The 10438-nt window shown below is 34.4% G+C and overlaps 1 long non-coding RNA gene across 1 annotated transcript; it reads right to left on the bottom strand.

The window, feature by feature from the left end:
• Positions 1-2978: 2978 nt before the first annotated feature.
• Positions 2979-4903, bottom strand: LOC132115756 (uncharacterized). Its single transcript, XR_009425558.1, has 4 exons — positions 4832-4903; positions 3870-3999; positions 3643-3726; positions 2979-3108 (listed from the first exon to the last, which is right to left on the bottom strand). It is a non-coding gene; the product is annotated as an uncharacterized LOC132115756 (long non-coding RNA).
• Positions 4904-10438: the final 5535 nt, after the last annotated feature.

The raw sequence follows: 10438 nt of genomic DNA, 5'->3' as shown, positions 1-10438 counted from the left end.
AGCAACCCATATACTGTATACAGAACCAGTGATCAAAACAATAGTTGAAAATAGTATTTTCATATTGATAAAGCATTGTGTTCTCTTTTTCAAGCTTCATACAGTAAACTTTGCTTCTGGTGCTTTTATCATAAAAGAAACATCAGTTCTCATCAGGAGTTTTCGTAAAGGACGTATTCATGCACAGCCATCCCCTAGTTCCAGTCATAAAGTGAATGATGTTATTGTCGGTTTTGTTTCTGCATTTTTATGTAGCAGGTGTTTGTTTTCCTGAACACGTTTTCTTTCTTCCATTGTTTGGACAATCAGTGTTTATTTGATGCTGTGCTGATGGAGTTTTATAGGTGATATTGCACACTTGACATGCATGTCTTCATGGTTTTTATTTTCTGAGTTTGAAACCGTGTGTTGTATCACTTTTTGGTCAATTAAATTCTCCAGTGTTCTCTGAATGACTATCTGTTTTTTTTTTTGTTTTTTTTTTGTTTTTTAATAAAAGTATTTGCAAAGTATTTTTATTCTTCATAGTGGCAAAAACAAGCTTATTGACAGAGGATGCAGTGCAGTTATATGGGCACTTTGTCTTTGAATTAGTCTTTTCTTTCTGTTTTCATTGCTAGAGTTCAAATGGTAGAGAATGGCAAATCACAGAAACACAAAAGTTAATAATTTTTATAACTTTAAAACACAACATAATATACAATGTAAATGTTAGAAGCTCATCATTTGATTAGAAAATGCACTTGTCTTTGAAAAAAAAATCTTATATTTAATGAGAGGAATCGGTTAGATAGAACTGCGGTCATGTGCTCATCAATATTGCCCAATTTTTGTCAAGCTGAACAACAATAATTAGAGCATTTGCATTATTGTTGGAGGAAGGTGTAGACGTTAATAAAACACAATCTAATAGGTAGCAAATGTTATTGATTGTTAACCAATCTATCCCTTCAGCTGAAAGACATCGGTCATTAATGGATAAGGAAGCGTGACGCCGCTGCTCAGCTTTGACATCATTGGCTGTCAATTTCCCTTGTCACCGCAGGACAGTCTGTGGTTGGACTATCTTTTAACCCATATTAAACAGCGCATCGTGTTACAAAAGTACGTTTTGCTGCTCTTATCACATTAGTAATAGATTAAGTCAACAAGTAAGGGTTGCTATGTTGAGAAAAATTACCTCTTTAGTGAGATCCTAACCCTAACCCTAGGCATAACTTCAAAGAACTACAAAAAACAGCGCCTAGTTTTCCATTTCCATAGATAGAACGATGGAGGCTTGTGGGTAATGTAGTTTAAATCGTTTTATTGACGAAATGAAATAAATAAGATATTTAATGGAAAACTGGATTTCTAAATATGTTCATTGTGTAAACCTCTATGATATAATTGAAAGACAGAGTGAAATTTGGTATTTTAGAGTGAGCAATATTTAAAATGCCTTTATGACACATTTCCATTCATTTCTGAAAACTGTGCCCGACATTATTTTATCAGCATAGCATAAGTAATAATCCTTCCGGTTTTCTCTTTGATTCGTTAACTGAACTCTGATTTACAGCTATTTGAAATTTACAGTTTTTGGCTCTTTCGGGGGGTGCTACTGGGCCCCTGGGGGTAGAAGGGCAGTAAAACCAACATATATGTATTCTCCTCATCATGGACAACAAACTGAGCTGAGTCACATTTATATCTGACAGTTTTCACAGTCCACACTTTTCTATTCTTAACATCATGGCTAGTAAAGCTTTTGACAGGACATTGTGAGGCCATCTGATGAAACATGGAAAAATTAGAAAGAAATAATTTAATAATAAAAATAATAGATTATTTCTTTTATTTTTGAAGTTAACAGTAAAAAAATAGAATGGATAAACCTGCAACAACTTGCCTTTATCTATTCCCCACTGTTAAGCAGTAATCAAGGACAATGTGATACTTCACTATTACACAAGGAAGAATTCATGGAGTACTAAGAATACTATATATATATATAAGAATACTTTATATATAAACTAATTAGCAACAATCAGTGTAAAAATGTCCTCCTCACCCCTTATCTTGCTCCTCACGTGCTTGTCATCAGTAATGTGCATGCTCTTGGTTTGAATACAGTACAAGATCCACGTTGATCATTCCTGCTACATTCTCAGTTATCCCTTAAGTGTTTGTAACATTAAAGCAAATGACTTTTCAAAATAATTCATCTAGTAACTCCCTTTATATATAAATATATTTAAAAAAAGCCATATTTGTGATTAAATATATACAATAATAACTTTCTGGTGTATTGTTGTTCCAGATTTCATTAATCTGATGAAAAAAATGTTTATGTCTTAAGTAAAAAATAATCATGGTAATTAATAATATATAGTTTTTCAAGTGTAGAATAAACACATATGAGCCTACCTGGTAAAATTATGAATTTACCAAGAATTTTCAACACACAATATTCACCATATTAATTTTATTGAAGCATAGACTATGAAGATGATAAAGTAGCATCAAGACAAACACGATTTAAGGAAAATAATAATGGATCAAAAATTCATTAATATCATAAATTAATCAGTTCACATAGAGGAGTGATGAAATGTCCTTAAAAGTAAAAAGATTCCATCCAGTCAACTGTGATACAGATCATGTGATACATATAAGACATGTGATACTGTTTCAGAAAATAATGATTCCTTATCATCACATCTAAACTGGTTTCATCTCCCCATCATGATCTTCTTCTCTTGTGTCTGGAAACAGTTTGTGGTTGATATCCAGCACTGATGTGGTGTAGCTTGTTCTCAGCCAGAGGATCTCTCAGTCCTAACATCCCATTTTCAGACAGTTCCCAGACCTGGTCAAAGTAAAACAAACAATACAAACAATTCAGATGAAGTTGTTTAATGGACAGAGAGCTCAGCTTATGTTCTGTGTGATTTTAGCAGGGTGAGCAACTATGACCCTTGTACTATTGTACACTTACCATTCTTCAAGCTGTTTTGAGACCTTTTGAGAAGCTTTTTCTCTGAAGACAATTTACCACATCCTCTTCTTTCACTCCTTTCAAGAGCATCACTTGGTCAAAACCCCTCATTTGGCTGATGAGACCATCTGTACAAATTAAAATACTGCAATAAAAATTTCATTCTGCAAGAATTAAGAAAAAGTTAGAGGCAAAGGACTTGCTCATGAGACAGCCCTTAGCATGTGACAGAAATGTTTGCCTCTATAATTCATCTATTGTTGCAGTAAATGTGTCTTTTTCCTCTAGAATCTTTCTCCAAAGTTCCTGACTTCTCTCACAAATGTGTTTTAGTCTGTGCAGTGTAAGGCATGGCTTCAAACCAATCAACTATCAATCCACAAATTATAACAAAACATTTATGAAACAATTAAATAATGTAAACCCCTTTTATAAAACTTGTATTCTTTTATTTAAGACAAACAGGTGGTGTGTTTAAAATTTAACTTAAAATGTAAAAATGTTCCTGTCACACTTTGCCAACATGCTATAATTGTAATAGCTGTATCAAAAAAAAAAAAAAACATATTAGAAAGATTAATCAAGGCTGACATGACCAGTCCTGTGAGAGATCATCATAAAGTGCTGTAGCACATAACAGCATTGCTTCAACAGACACATACCAGAGGACTTCTGTTTGTTTGAGCACAAGATGAGCTCTTCATTCCTCATCCTGGGCAAATCATTTCCTTGGTCTTCCTTCTCTTCTGTGAAACAAGATAATCTCTACTTACTCTGTGTGTAATTAATATTGCTCATTAAACATATAATTAAGTTAATTTAAAGTAAGATTCAGACCAGAGCATTTGATGAGTAAATGTTGATTCAAAAATATTTTAAACAAATGTACCTGGGAAGAGCTGATCATGGCAAGATTCGCTGAGACTCAGTAATAGCTCTTTTAGTTTTTAGGAAGGTTTGTGAGGGTTGGCTCACCAAAAACTTCTGAAAAAGAAGAACAGCATTATCTGCAAACAATCCTGTAAGACAGAAAGAAAATAAATATTATTACATTACATGCAACTTATACATTACTGTGTGTATGTGTGTGTGTGTAATTATACAGCCTATAAAAAAGATGCTGTATAATTAAATGTTAAATGCATCCATTAATAAAAGCAAGTCATTAATAACAAGCTATATTATATAATATAACCTATAATAATAATATAAGCTATAATATAACATTTCCAATGTATGTGAAATATTAATAATAATAATTAGATATTGAAAATATTTTTTTCACTTAATTAGAAGCACCAAAAATTAAATTGTCCTCTGTAATAGGGACTAATGAAAAGAGATTTAGAATTTATTTTAAAATGCAAAGTTGAATAATAATAATAAAAATAAAAAAAAATCTCTGTAAACACTTAAGTGTGTCCCATAAGGCAGTGGCTCCCAATCCTGGTCCTGGAGAAGCCCAACACTGCACATTTGAGATGTCTCCCTGTTCAAACACACCTGATTCAGCTCATCAGCTCATCAGTGAAGACTCCAAGACCTCAAAAGTGTGTTTGTCAGATAAGAGAGACACCAAAACCGTGCAGTGCTGGGGTTCTCCAGGACCAGGATTGGGAACCACTGTCATCAGGTCATCAGGTCATGAAAAGTTCGACACACACTTGTGGTCATCATGCTCACTCGAACACTTGGGCTAAACACAGGAAATATGTCAAATAAATAATCAAGTGGTCAGGTGCAAAGATGGCAAGTGTGGGTATTTGGACAGTGCAACAGTTTAAGATACAACAAATGCTGTGCAATTTATAACAGCAGTTTGATAAAAAGGTAAAACTAACACAGACTTACTGCTGCAAATGTCTGCCTCCGCAGCTTTCTGTCTTCTCCATTTCTAAAGGAATACCTCTTCAGAAACACCACTGGGCTGACTGCTTCCTTTATGTCTTTTCAGCTAAACAAATAATAATAATAATAAAAATATGAAAGGTGGGGGGGGGATAAAATAGAATTATAAACAGAATTTTAATAATGTTTTGTGAGCAAAATATTTAAAATATAAACTGATATGAATGAACTGCAAGAGGGGAAAAATGTGTCCTTTTATTTATTTACTTTTTTTGGATTTACATAAAAAGGTATCAAAAGCATGGTACTGTAAATGTGATTACTGTGATATCTGTCATATAAAAGCACATCAAAAAACGACCATTACAGTTGTACAACCATAGTTAGTTTGATGATTATTGTATTGTTGTATTGATTATTAATATACCATAGTAAAACTACAGTTACTGTGGTAAAAACATGGTAAATGGCCCGTTCCTGGGTTTTAACTTCAAATGTAATTTGTTACTGTTGTACGTGTCGTGGTTACCATGATTTTACTACAAATTTACATCTTTGAACCTGAAATGAATATATTGAAAGTCTATGGCACGTCACGTGACCGACAGAGTTTAATCACACTAGTTAGCAGGTGTGTTCATTTAGTTAAACGCAATGAAACTCAAAGACAGCCTCGGATGACTGATATAATACAGCGGGTAAACAATACGGCGCTAATCTGATTAATAAAGAAGACAGAATACTTTTTATAACAGGCATTAAAAGAGCGAATTTACATCTACTCACCTAACCTGTGGCACATGTAAACTGATGGCAAGTATCGCGATGTGTGCTGAATGAGACTTCTTGAACGTGATTTCATAGTGATAAACTATGAATAAGCGATAAGCGAGAATGGGTTGTAAGAAAACGGTTAAACTGCTTACTTGCACGCGCCTTGGAGCGTTGTTAAACTCACCTTTTAATGCCGTTTTTCCTGCAGTTGAGCGTTGCTTTGGTCAAACTCACCGCTGAATGCTGTTTTACCTGCAGTTGAGTGTTGTTAAACTCACCGCTGATGAACGCGCTAAGCCTTTGCACAGGGAACACTTTGATATCAGATTGCGAGGATTTTTAAACCTCAAAAACAAGTTGGAGGGCCAGATAAAATGATCTCTGTCATATATAATTTTTTGTAGCCTATTCTTTTTTTATTTTTATTTATTTAGTCTCGTTGCGGTGTGCTGACCCAAGACGTCAAATTTAAACGCTGCTGAGTTCTATAGAAGTCTATCGGACTAACCTGCACGTTGAAAAATAACGCCAAAGGTATACCCAGTGCGTCAAAAAAGTGACGCCAGATCCCTTGACCATGCGTCAGACATTTGACGAGTAGAGAGTGAGACTGTGTTGAAGAATGTGTTCAATTTAAAGGGATAGTTCACCCAAAAAATTTTCATTAATTACTTTGTGTCGTTCAAAACCCATAAGACCTTTGTTCATCTTCAGAACACAATTGAAGATATTTTTGATGAAATCCGAGAGCTTTCTGATCCTGCATAGACAGCAACATAACTACCAATTTCAAGACCAAGGACAGTATTAAGGACATTGTTAAAATAGTCCATGTGACATCAGTGATTCTTTAGTGGCAATTTAATGAAGCTACAAGAATACTTTTTATGCGCAAAGAAAACTAAAATAATGACTTTATTCAACAATTTATTCTCTTCTGTATATAGGTTTCCATTGCTGTCTATGCAAGTCAGAGGGTCAGAAAGCTCTTGGATTTCATCAAAAATATCTTCATTTGTGTTCTGAAGATAAATGAAGGTCAGGTCAAGGTCACAGGTGTGGAACAACATGAGTGCCTTGCTCAAGGACACCTAAGTCGTGGTATTGCCGGCTCATGACTCAAACCCACAACCCTAGGGTTAGGAGTCAAAATCTCTAACCACTAGGCCACGACTTCCTGGAGCTCACTTTCCCCATCGGGGAATCGAAACCCTGCTCTTCCGCGTGACAGACAGAGATACTGTTCACTATACTAATGAGGAGCTAGATACAATTCTGGCCTTTCCCCATATAAAATTTGTGGTAGCATGACTGGTAAAAAGCTGCTTGGGGACTGTACCAATATGGCCACTGAGTGTACTAAATTGCCTTAAACAGAAGTGAATTGCTTTTAATAACCACAACTGATATCTAGATTAAGCCATAAACTGACAGTAAACTAAAAGCTCTCTATGTACATCAGAGTGTCCTGACTGTGACGGCAAAGCTGCTAATGAGCTTGTCAGCTTCACACATTTGCCGTGCATAAAAGCCATGCTTGCTGGATGCTGCAGAGAAAGAAGGAGATTTTATCTATCTATATTCAACACCAAAGCAAAGCTTCCATTGATCTGGCACTCAGCCCACCACTGCTGTAAGAGAATGTTAACTGTGCCTGTGGACAGCATCCCATCACCCTGGCTGTCCATCTCCCATGATGGGCATTTTAGACACATCAATATTTAACCAGCCTCTTTCATTGACTCAGCAATTGTGCCTTAATTAATATTTGGTTGATTACCATCAGACATCAGCAGCTATTCTGAGCTAATATATTTACAAGGGGAAAAAGTGTGAAACAAAATAAGAATATTTTTAGAAATATAAAGTGTCAAAATTACTTGAAATGTCATGATAGTTTTTAAATAGTAGCTAGTGAGACAGACAAGACTGAATAATAGTTTCAAAAAGCGAAAAAAAAAAACAGTTACACACACACTCATACGTGGAACCATCCAGCACAGCCAATCAAAGCCACAGATTCTGCGCTTCAACATAGAGGCCAGCCTCCAGAGGCAAAGTCCTTCTAGATGGGCAGTTTGACACATCAATCAAACGGCAACTGTGGCCTCAATGTGCCTGTAATGTTTCCTCCGTAGAGCTCAAGGGAGGTAAAAAACTGCAGTGGTGTCACTTTGCTCAGGATGTTAAAGATTTTTTTTCCACATAACGATGTTTGCCAGCATCCTTCTGGGCGAAGCTGCGGGATTCGTGTTCGTCCACAGTCAAGCATAAAGATACTGCATTCTGTGAAACGGTCTGCCTTTCAGAGGACAAATTTTGATGTATGTGTAAAACCTTTTAGATGATTCTGCAAAATAAAAAATAGGCCAGGGTGTGATAAACATGCCACCTAGCTCTTACACAGCTGCTAACAAACAGTGAAAACAGAACATGAAACTAAATGAGAGACAGGGCATGCCATTTCATGATGTCATAATGAGGGAAGGGGTCAGTTGGGACAAATGCATGGGAATTTTTAGCTGCCACGGTTCTGAAAGCATTTTATGATTATTTTCTTATAAACAATATATTTTATATTTGTTGCAACATATGCACATATAATACACATAAAACAAACACACACACACATACATTATATATATGTGTGTGTGTGTGTATGTGTGTGCGCATATGTTGGGGAAAGTAATGCATTACAATATTGTGTTACACCGTTAAAAAGTAACTAATATCGTTAGTTACCTTTTATGGAAAGTAATGCATTACGGTCCTTTTTAATCTGGACAAGGCTTGCTTGTTTGTTTTTAATATAAAAACAAAGTTATTTTTTAACATTTGTAAAAGCCCTTTCACAAACCAACAGAAAAAATTAAACAAATAAGGAAATAGAGGGAGCAGTACAAACAAATTGCATGAAGAATATGACGGAGGAGAAGAAAGTTCAACACTATCTAGCAGTAACAAAAATAAAACAAATATATCATTTTTGCTTATTAGTATGGTTGAATTGGATCATCGAAGGTCAGCAGTAAAGACGTTGTTTAATAAAATGGGATTAAATACATAAATTATATTTGATTATATAAGGTTTGCATAGAGTTTGCATTTGACTGACTAAATACTGAATCTGTTTTTGTGCAGTTGAGATGGGAAGCCACAGTATGTTGAAAAGAACCGGAGGCCAAAAAATAAAGGTTTGTTGTTACCAACTGTATTGTGTGTCCTAGTTGAGGGTTCCAATTCACCTTTTATTTTCTGAAGCAAATTAAAAACAACATGGGTTATTAAACAATATGTTTAAATTAATGTAATCCTCTACCTGTGCAACAATAATTGCAGCCATTTCAAGTGCAAAATAGTTTAAGACATGCTTTTTGTGGCGTTAAATAATGGCGCAAATGCCAGTAATTTGATGAGCGCAAATTTTAGTAAACTGTTACATGAAAATTTGAATACTCTCCTTCCATAAATTTTGTGCCTGAAAGGGAAACTCCTACAAATGCATATTCAATAAGGTCGAATGCAAAAATAACTATGTCCACACCTTCTCAGTGCCAATTCGTCACTGTGCATCTTTAGTAAAACCTGACAGTACAATTTTAGCGCCAAAAGATGGTTTGCACTGGAGCAAGCTGTTAGTAAAACTGGCCCTTAGTGTAGAACTCCAATAGTCATCATGTTCATACAGCACACACAGTGTCTCTGCGCTTACTAATCTAGATTTCTCTCAACATGCCAAAATGAAAGCTGAAAGTCTATTAATGCATGGGAAACATTGTACTTTTCACTTAAAAAAAAAAAAAAAAAAAAAAAAAGTAACTCCGATATTTCTTTCTAAATTAAAAAGTAATTTGTTACTTTTAGTAAAAAAATAATAATCTGATTACGTAATTTGCATAAATTGTAATGATTTACCCACATAACTGTATGCATACAGTATATGCACCGTTCAAAAGTTTGTTATCAGTACAAAGTTTCTTGTGCTAATCAAGGCTGTATTTATTTGAAAAACATTATTGCCATTATCAATGTTGGAAAAAGTTGTGCTGCTTTATGTTTTTTTAAACCTGTGATACTTTTTTTCAGAATTCATTTATGAATATATATATATATGAACAGTATTTTTTCGAAATGGAAATCTTGTGTTACAATATACACTACTGTTCAAAAGTTTGGACGAGAAAGAAAGAGTTTCTTTCATTTTTTGAAAGTAATGAATACTTTTATTGACCAAGGATTTGTTAAATGGATAAAAAGTGATAGTGAAGACTGTTAGAAAAGATTATAGAAAAAAAGTATCACAGTAAAAAAAAAAAAAAAAACCTTGAAGCAACAGCACGGATAATAAATCAGCATATAATGATTTCTGAAAATCATGTGACACTGAAGACTGGAGTAATGATACTGAAAATTCTGCTTTGATCACAGAAATGAATTACATTTTAAAGTAAATAAAACCAATATTATAAATTTAAATAATAGCTCACAATATTACAGTTTTTTCTTTATTTTTGATCAAATAAATACAGCCTTGATGAGCACAATAGACTCCATAAAAAAATTAATAAATAAATAAAATAAAAAAACATTACAATCTTTCTAATCCCAAATGTTTGAGCGGCTGTGTAATTAATCTGATTTTTTATTTGCTACCCCAAATGTTGCATTCTATAAGGCAATCTGATGCATACTTCACACAAAAATTGTCTACCACTAAGCTGTACTATGATAATTTAAAGGTTAGCAGCATAACAAAACCTGGTCAGTCCACTTTTGAGCATGATGGCTTTAAATTAAAAAGGCCATGGCTGTGTGGACAGAGGCAGAACATTTATC

This window comes from Carassius carassius, chromosome 35 (genome assembly GCF_963082965.1).
Source record: "Carassius carassius chromosome 35, fCarCar2.1, whole genome shotgun sequence".
NCBI lineage: Eukaryota > Metazoa > Chordata > Actinopteri > Cypriniformes > Cyprinidae > Carassius > Carassius carassius.
The sequence above is the reverse complement of the archived record's forward strand: the minus strand, read 5'-3'. Positions and strand labels throughout refer to the sequence as shown.